The sequence below is a fragment of the Staurois parvus genome, unplaced genomic scaffold, assembly GCF_062004578.1.
Source record: "Staurois parvus isolate SC_StPar_1 unplaced genomic scaffold, SC_StPar_1.0 ptg001623l, whole genome shotgun sequence".
NCBI classification, from domain to species: domain Eukaryota; kingdom Metazoa; phylum Chordata; class Amphibia; order Anura; family Ranidae; genus Staurois; species Staurois parvus.
The window spans coordinates 368814-378830 of record NW_028319419.1 but is presented as its reverse complement, the minus strand read 5'-3'; the positions used below and the strand labels follow the sequence as shown (position 1 = coordinate 378830).

Below are 10017 nucleotides of genomic sequence, written 5' to 3'. Positions count from 1 at the left end.
ACATGATCTCCTCCTGATAAACCAAACTCCCGAAATATGTGTCACCCAAATGGGCTCGCTCACATAGAGTAGGGTTGGGGCCACTCTGTCCTTGTGAACGAGCCCATTGGGGTGACACACAGAATAAAATATGAAGAATGGGCTGATTACGGAATGTGACTCTTCATCTTCTTGTAGACGGTATAGTCACAGATGAGAACACAGGAGACCAAGTCCATATCTCATGCTTCCTAATTTATAGAGATAAGTATGGGGGCTCTAACCCTATCCAATCACCTCTGGGGGGTGTTCCCTCCTCAGCCCCGGGGTTGGCTCTGTCTTCTGAAGGTGCCATGGGCTATATTATTATTATTATACAGTATTTATAAAGCGCCAATAGTTGGCTCAGCGCTGTACATTACAAAGGGGGACAGAACATGTGACAGAACAATACCAATACAATGCAAAACATGAGGGGATTGAGGGCCCTGCTCTTTCGAGCTTACAATCTAGGAGGGAGGGGATGGTGGCACAGGAGGAGATAGCTGTGGGGGATGGAGTGGTAGGAAGAGTGGAGGAGGTCGGCAAGTTAGCAGGGGGTGGGGTATGCTTCCCTGAAGAGATGGGTTTTCAGGGTGCGCCTAAAGGAGAGGAGAGTAGGTGATAATCTAATGGGTTGGGGCAGGGAGTTCCAGAGGATGGGTGACACCCTGGAGAAGTCCTGGAGGCGGCCATGGGAGGAGGAGACCAGGGAACTAGAGAGAAGGAGGTCTTGTGAGGAGCGGAGTGTGCGTGTTGGGCGGTACTTGGATATTAGGTCGGTGATGTAGTTCGGGGCAGTATGGTGGACGGCTTTGTACATCAGCGTTAGGATTTTAAATTTGATCCGTTGCACAATCGGAAACCAGTGGAGGGATTGGCAGAGGGGGGTGGAGGACACTGAATGGAGGCCAGTGGAGGGATTGGCAGAGGGGGGTGGAAGCCAGTGGAGGGATTGGCAGAGGGGGCTGGTGGAAATGGAGCGGTTGGTAAGGTGAATGAGTCTGGCAGCCGTATTCAGGATGGACTGAAGCGGGGATAGCCAGTGGTGAGGCAGGCCAGTGAGGAGGGAGTTGCAGTAGTCGAGTCGTGATATGATGAGGGAGTGGATGAGCTGTTTAGTGGTTTCTGGAGTTAGGAACGTGCGGATTTTGGCGATGTTGCGGAGGTGGAGTCTGCATGTTGCGGAGGTGGAGTCGGCACGAGTTTGTTAAAGATTAGACTTGGGGCTGGAAGGATAGGTTGGAGTCCAGAATGACACCAAGTACTCTGGCCTGCGGGGCGGGTTTGTTGGATGTGATGGAGAAGTCAATGGGGGGTGTGGTCCGGGCTGGGGGGAAGACAAGAAACTCGGTTTTGGAGAGGTTCAGTTTAAGGAAGTGGAGCGACATCCAGTCTGATATGTCGCTCAGTAGGTGTGTGATTCGGGCGGAGACCGAGGGGGTGAGGTGGGGGGTTGAGAGATAGATTTGTGTGTAGATAGATAGATATGGACCCAACATTTCTGGTGTCTGGGTTGGCAATGTGATTTCCAACACCATTGTTTAAGTCTGATCACAACATATTCATTCACAGCATGGCTGTCATGAGCAGACCCCATAGGACCATGGTGGGGGCCCCTCTGGGATTCTGCACTCCTGACACATAACATTTTATATAAGAAGGACAATCCTTTGCAGCCAGTGGGGAGCCCAATGTGCACAAATCTCTTCTCCCCACTGGGGTCATGATCAGCACATCAAAATATTTCCTTTGAGGCTCAGTGAGGTGACAGATCATTCATCTGTATCTATGTCTACAGGGATGTCAGATCATTATTGCCATCTAGGTGTTCATTCCTCCAATCTTCACACTCCAGAGCCGACTATTCAGATTTTTATATTGTGACCATTTGTCTTCTACTGACCACTAAATGAAGAGAACACTGTATCTGTAATACTGAACATTGAATTCCAGGAATATCTGTCATATCATGCCACCTTTACAGGGGATGTTACATCCCAACCATTGCTGGTGTCCTCCATGTCTATGGTCACCTTACAGAGACTATCTGAGATATGTTCCTGAAGGTCCTGCCAACATTCCATACGAGACCCTTATCTGAGCATGCAGGCCAGGCCATGAAACAGGTGGGGAGGGGGTGTATTTCCTCCTTCTTGGACCATACCAGGTGACATGCCCTCAACATGGAGATGAGGACTTGCCAGGGGGGACAAGGTCAAGGGTCTCTTCCTCTATACCTCTATTCACTCACAAAAAGAGAAATTGTAAAGAAAAATAATTATCAGAAATGTCCTATGCTGTACATTAATGTCAATCATGAAATCTGATGCCCACCAAAATAAAAAATCTGATGTAATATGGGGATCAGGAGCCATTTTTCATCTGGGGTTCCTTGTATCCATATAACAGATATGTGACAGGACTAAATCTGCAATTACGTTTTACTGCAAAATCAAAGATGACAAAATCCCTCCCCCGAGCAGTCATATATTTCTGTCCCCCTTGGTGGGAGTGGAGGTGACCCCTCTATAAGGATCTACAGTCCATACACACCCAGCAGAAGGCCGGGGTCACACTACCAGACACTTCTCGGGGCTGCAGTTCCTCTGATTTCCACAAGGTGGGGATCTCACTTCTACCCAGACAGGAAGTCTCTATTGAAGACAGGAAGTGATGTCAGGTACAGACAGGAAGTGATGTCAGGTACAGGCAGGAAGTAGAGAGGAGACGTGAAGTGGCAGCAGAGGAGGTAATAAGATGTTATTTCCTATTTACACCCAGTAACCCCCCATCATGTCCGTCCTCTCCCTCCATAGTCACGTCCGTCCTCTTCCTCCATAGTCACGTCCGTCCTCTTCCTCCATAGTCACGTCCGTCCTCTTCCTCCATAGTCACGTCCGTCCTCTTCCTCCATAGTCACGTCCGTCCTCTTCCTCCATAGTCATTGTGATGTCTTTTATCTCCAGCAGATGATGATACACACATATATAGTGTGGGAACCCAGATGAACCCCTTCAGGGGGAGGAGTTGATGATAATATATTTGCTCCCAAAGCTGGCCTACATGGTTCAGTTTTATCGTTCAGCCAGCGGGATGACCATAAAAGCTGAAGCGATTCCCCCATCCACACATTGGAGGTGGATGGGGGAATCCTCCCCGCTGCACTCTTGTATTCTGACAATGGGGGAACTCCTCCGCTCTCAGAATACACGGATCAGCACTGAAGCTATTGGCTGCAGCCACTGGGGGAGTGGCTTTTATCCGCCAGTGGCCACACATGTATGGAAATGTGAGCAATCCCTCCTGAACCAGCTGAATTTCCATGGATCTATGGTCACCTTCAGTGACTTCCTCCCCTCCCCCTCATCTCCTTCATGATGGAAGTCATGCTGAGATCATCTCCCATTGGCTGAGCAATATTCTCATTTGTCTCTCAGCTCCTTCTTGCTATTCCTCGTCCTGCCTGTTGTTTCCTTGGATTGATTTTCTGTGTAGTGACCCCGGCTTGGTCTCTTGGATGCGCTCGTCTGTTGCTTGCCCTGACCTTTCTCCTGATTCCTGGATCTCCTCCTCATCTCTCCTCCATATCCTCTTACACAGCTTTTCTCCACACCTGCAGTGACCCTGGGGGGAGGAAACTTGGCACCAGCACGCCGCCAAATCCATCCCCACCATTAGGGGCTCTGGAGACAATTGTCTGCTATTTACACTCCGTTCCTCCGCACGTCACCTGATCACATGACAGCTTACTTCCACAGATTCCGGACAGATTTCTGGATAGTAAAGGTCAAAGTTCACTCTTCAGTTTAGGAGAGGTAGGACGCACCCAGGAACAAGGATTTGGTTTGCATGGGAGCCTCATATAGAGGACCCCTCAAATCTCCCCATCCAAATGTCCCTCCATCCAGAGTCTATATGTCCTATGACATCACACTGACCTCACAGATCCTCCTCCCAATGTCCCTCCATCCAGAGTCAGAGAATCCTATGACATCACACTGACCTCACAGCTCCTCCTCCCAATGTCCCTCCATCCAGAGTCAGAGAATCCTATGACATCACACTGACCTCACAGCTCCTCCTCCCAATGTCCCTCCATCCAGAGTCAGAGAATCCTATGACATCACACTGACCTCACAGCTCCTCCTCCAATGCCTCTCCAACCAGAGTCAGAGAATCCTATGACATCACACTGACCTCACAGCTCCTCCTCCAATGCCTCTCCAACCAGAGTCATAGAATCCTATGACATCACACTGACCTCACAACTCCTCCCAATGTCCCTCCATCCAGAGTCAGATAATCCTATGACATCACACTGACCTCACAGCTCCTCCCCCAATGTCCCTCCATCCAGAGTCAGATAATCCTATGACATCACACTGACCTCACAGCTCCTCCCCCAATGTCCCTCCATCCAGAGTCAGAGAATCCTATGACATCACACTGACCTCACAGCTCCTCCTCCCAATGTCCCTCCATCCAGAGTCAGAGAATCCTATGACATCACACTGACCTCACAGCTCCTCCTCCCAATGTCCCTCCAACCAGAGTCAGAGAATCCTATGACATCACACTGACCTCACAGCTTCTCCTCCCAATGTTCCTCCATCTGGCTTTTTTTTCTGATGCTCTTAGGATGTGGGGCCCCTTGGTATCCTCACATGTAAAGTGGGACTGTTGGTCCTGCTTTGTATGTAATGACATCAGAATGCTGCAACAAGCCTATACCCTGCGTAGTGTGGGGGTCCTGTGGGGGGAATTATACCTCAGCCTGAAGTGGGGCTTTAATAAAATGGAGACCTGAATGGAGAGGTGAGGAGGATTCTGGGAATATCATTTGATGTGACTATTTGTGTTCAGATGTAGAGTTTTCCTCCTGTGAAGTCTGGAGATCATATGACATCACATTGCCTCCACCTCCCTCCCTGATAGAAGAGAGAAAGAAGAAGAAGATTCTAGAAGTCACCAGACAGATCACTGAGCTGCTGACAGGAGAGGTGAGCGGTGCCGGGAATTCTGGGACATTCTCCAGTAACAGACAAGGGATGTGTCTGGATGGTGACTGTATCATTGTGTGTGTCAGGTTCCTATAAGGTGTCAGGGTGTCACTGTCTATTTCTCCATGGAGGAGTGGGAGTATTTAGAAGGACACAAGGATCTCTACAAGGACGTCATGATGGACAATCAGCCGCCCCTCACATCACCGGGTAAGAGGAGACTTTATTGTAAAGGAGAGAGCAGTACGGAGGATCCACCTAGATCCCCCATCATCTGATAAACACATAGAAACAATGGATTCAGTCAGTGTGTGCGTTTCCTACAGATGGATCCAGTCATGGGAACCCACCAGAGAGATGTCCCCGTCCTCTGTATTCCCGGGATTCCACACAGGAAGGTCACACCATCCCTCACCATCATCAGGTAGATGATGACAATTATTGGTAGTTGTGATTTATACACAGCATGTTTGTTACAATGAATGTTTTATTATATCTTTCAGAGTGGAATCCTCGGGGATGATAATATTGATGTTAAAGAAGAGTATAAAGAGGAGGATGAGGAGTATGGAGTGATGGAGGAGTTTTCAGAAGGACACAAGGATATGATGGAGCCACCTAATACCAGGAACCCACCAGAGAGATGTCCCCGTCCTCTGTATTCCCGGGATTCCACACAGGAAGGTCACACCATCCCTCACTATTACAAGGTTGGTGGGATGGGGAATCTAGAACATGGACTTGTAGACTATGGGCTCCAATCACAAAGCGGTATCTTCCCGTATCCCAGTATGTAGTAAGATGCTGCATTCTGTTTTTAGTAGTGAATCCTGCGGGTAATTTACCACTGGTGTCCTTAGCAACACTTGTAAATAGCTTGTTGTTAAGGAGAGGGCAGCCGCCAGTGTCCCCAACAACCAGTAAACAAGGAGCGGACGGCCACCAAGTTCCCCGCTGACAGCTGTGACAGGTCTGGTATGGATTTTGATGAGAACCCCGATGCCAAAATAATAAAAAAAAAAGGCGTTGGTTCCCCTTCAAAATCAATACCAAACCCTTAGTGAGTGCCCACCTTCCTCCTGAACCATACCAGGCCACATATCCTCAACATGGGGTGGGTGCTTCAGGGCAGGGGCGCTCTGCCACCTCAAAAGCACCTTATCCCCGTGTCAATGGGGACAAGGGTCCCTTTCCCACAACCCTGGGCAGTGGTTGTGGGGGCTGTGGGTGGGGTGCTTATTGGAATCTGGAAGCCACCTCTAGCAAGGAGCCCCCAGATCCCGCCCCCCCCACAATGTTAATGAGTATAGAGTACAGGTGAAACTCACAAAAATGAGAATATTGTGCAAAAGTTGATTTATTTCAGTGCAGCAACTTAAAAGGTGAAACTAATATATGAGATAGACTCATTACATGCAAAGCAAGATAGTTCAAGCCGTGATTTGTCATCATTGTGATGATTATGGCTTACAGCTCATGAAAACCCCAAATCCACAATCTCAGAAAATGAGAATATTGTGAAAAGGTGGAATAATCTCGGCTCAAAGTGTCCCACTCTAATCAGATCATTCAGCCATAACACCTGCAAAGGGTTCCTGAGCCTTTAAATGGTCTCTCAGTCTGGTTCAGTAGGAATCACAATCATGGGAAAGACTGCTGACCTGACACCATCACTGACACCCTCCATAAGGAGGGAAAGCCTCAAAAGGGAATTGCAGAAGAAGTTGGATGTTCCCAAAGTGCTGTATCAAAGCACATTAATAGAGAGTTATGTGGAAGGGAAAAGTGTGGAAGAAAAAGGTGCACAAGCAGCAAGGATGACCGCAGCCTGGAGAGGATTGTCAGGAAAAGGCCATTCAAAAGTGTTGAGGACTTTCACAAGGAATGGACTGAGGCTGGAGTCAGTGCATCAAGAGCCACCACACACAGACGGATCCTGGACATGGGCTTCAAATGTCGTATGTCTCTTGTCAAGCCGCTCCTGAACAACAAACAACGCCAGAAGCGTCTTACCTGGGCTAAAGAAAAACAGACCTGGTCTGTGCTCAGTGGTCCAAAGTCCTCTTTTCTGATGAGAGCAACTTTTGCATGTCATTTGGAAAGCAAGGACCTCGAGTATGGAGGAAGAATGGAGAGGCACAAGGACCCCGAGTATGGAGGAAGAATGGAGAGGCACAAGGAGCCCGAGTATGGAGGAAGAATGGAGAGGCACAAGGACCCCGAGTATGGAGGAAGCATGGAGAGGCCCAAGGACCCCAAGTATGGAGTAAGAATGGAGAGGCACAAGGACCCCGAGTATGGAGTAAGAATGGAGAGGCACAAGGACCCCGAGTATGGAGGAAGAATGTAGGCACAAGGACCCCGAGTATGGAGGAAGAATGGAGAGGCACAAGGACCCCGAGTATGGAGGAAGAATGGAGAGGCACAAGGACCCCGAGTATGGAGGAAGAATGGAGAGGCACAAGGACCCCGAGTATGGAGGAAGAATGGAGAGGCACAAGGACCCCGAGTATGGAGGAAGAATGGAGAGGCACAAGGAACCCGAGTATGGAGGAAGAATGGAGAGGCACAAGGACCCCGAGTATGGAGGAAGAATGGAGAGGCACAAGGACCCCGAGTATGAAGGAAGAATGGAGAGGCACAAGGACCCCGAGTATGGAGGAAGAATGGAGAGGGAGGCCCAAGGACCCCGAGTATGGAGGAAGAATGGAGAGGCACAAGGACCCCGAGTATGGAGGAAGAATGGAGAGGGAGGCCCAAGGACCCCGAGTATGGAGGAAGAATGGAGAGGCACAAGGACCCCGAGTATGGAGGAAGAATGGAGAGGCACAAGGACCCCGAGTATGGAGGAAGAATGGAGAGGCACAAGGACCCCGAGTATGGAGGAAGAATGGAGAGGCCCAAGGACCCAGAGTATGGAGGAAGAATGGAGAGGCCCAAGGACCCCGAGTATGGAGGAAGAATGGAGAGGCCCAAGGACCCCGAGTATGGAGGAAGAATGGAGAGGTCCAAGGACCCCGAGTATGGAGGAAGAATGGAGAGGTCCAAGGACCCCGAGTATGGTGGAAGAATGGAGAGGCCCAAGGACCCCGAGTATAGAGGAAGAATGGAGAGGCCCAAGGACCCCGAGTATGGAGGAAGAATAAAGAGGCACAAGGACCCCGAGTATGGAGGAAGAATGGAGAGGCACACACTGCAAGATGCTTGAAGTCCAGTGTGAAGTTTCCACAGTCTGTGTTGATTTGGGGAGCCATGTCATCTGCTGGTGTTGGTCCACTGTGCTTCATTAAGTCCAGGGTCACCGCAGCCGTCTACCAGGAGATTTTGGAGCACTTCATGCTTCCTTCCACAGTTGAGCTTTATGGAGATGCTGACTTCATTTTCCAGCAGGACGTGGCACCGCCCACACTGCCAAAAGCACCAAAACCTGGTTCAATGACCGTGGGATTACTGTGCTTGATTGGCCAGCAAACTCGCCTGACCTGAACCCCATAGAGAATCTATGGGGCATTGCCAAGAGAAAGATGAGAGACATGAGACCGAACAATGCAGAAGAGCTGAAGGCCGCTATTGAAGCATCCTGGTCTTCCATAACACCTCAGCAGTGCCACAGGCTGATAGCTTCCATGCCACGCCGCATTGAGGCAGTAATTGCTGCAAAAGGGGCCCAAACCAAGTACTGAGTACATATGCAGCTTCTACTTTTCAGAGGTGCGATATTGTTCTATGTACAATCCGTGTTTTATTGATTGCATGGAATATTCTCATTTTCTAAGATTGTGGATTTGGGGTTTTCATGAGCTGTAAGCCATAATCATCACAATGATGACAAATCACGGCTTGAACTATCTTGCTTTGCATGTAATGAGTCTCATATATTAGTTTCACCTTTTAAGTTGCTGCACTGAAATAAATGAACTTTTGCACCATATTCTCATTTTTCGAGTTACACCTGTACATAGCACCCCTATTCATTCACCAAAAAAAGTGTAGTGTAAAAAAACTCGAAGTAATTTTTGGCAAAACACAAATAAAGAACAATATCCCCCTGATGTAGATCCATCAATGATCCAATCACAATACTCGCTGTCATTGTTGACTCGAAGACAAAACAAAGCTCCCCTCCTGCCATCTGACAGCTCCGCCGCCTCTCACTTCTAAATAAACTAAGGAGTTCTACCACCCTGTGACATCACTGGGTGGCCTTACCCTCTTGTGATGTCACCAATACAACATGCCCTGGTCAGTGACATCACCGAGTGGCACCGTCCCTTAGTATATTTAGTGGCAGCAGAGCTGTCAGACAGAGGGGAGTCTTCATTGGGAGCGGAGCTTTTCTTTCTGAGTCAGCGGTGACAGCGAGCATCGTGATTGATGATGGATCTACACCGGGGGGGACATTTTGATTTAGTTTTGTTTTTTTAATAAAGGACTTGTCAAATACTGCCTGCTGTCTTTAACAGAATACTTTTTTGTGGTGACTAATTAGGGGTACCATGTACCCCATACTCATTCCCATGGGGTGAGGGATCTGAGGGCCTCTGTTAAATTTTGTAAGTCCTCTGCCTGCAAAGCCCCACAGCCACTAGCCTGGGTTGTGGGAAAGAGTCCCTTGTCCCCATCAACATGGACAAGGTGCTTTGGAGAAGCAAAGCCCCCCCCTGCAACAGAACATCCACTCCATGTTAAGGGCATGTGACCTGGTATGTTTCAGGAGGGGGGGTTGCTTTCTCATCCCCCTGTTTACTGACCTGCCGAGCTGCATGCTCAGATAGGGGTCTGGTATGTATTTCTTTCATTTTGGCAAGGGGTCCCCCTCAAAATCCATACTAGACCCCTCTGGGGGACCCCACGCCATTTTCTTAATTTTTCCTTTCCAGTAATTCTTTTTTTCAGATTTATTGGTTGGTTAGGATGCGGCGGCCACTCGCTCCCTAACAACCATGTAGTTTACTGGTTGTTAAGGATGCCAGCGGCCGCCCACTCTTTACCAAGC

The 10017-nt window shown here is 49.0% G+C and overlaps 1 long non-coding RNA gene across 1 annotated transcript; it reads left to right on the top strand.

Annotated features, from left to right (window-relative positions):
* Positions 1 to 2702: 2702 nt before the first annotated feature.
* LOC149435025 (uncharacterized) lies at positions 2703 to 5446 on the top strand. The gene is made up of 4 exons (XR_016308573.1): positions 2703 to 2770; positions 4885 to 5021; positions 5108 to 5231; positions 5348 to 5446. It is a non-coding gene; the product is annotated as an uncharacterized LOC149435025 (long non-coding RNA).
* The last annotated feature ends 4571 nt before the right edge of the window (positions 5447 to 10017 follow it).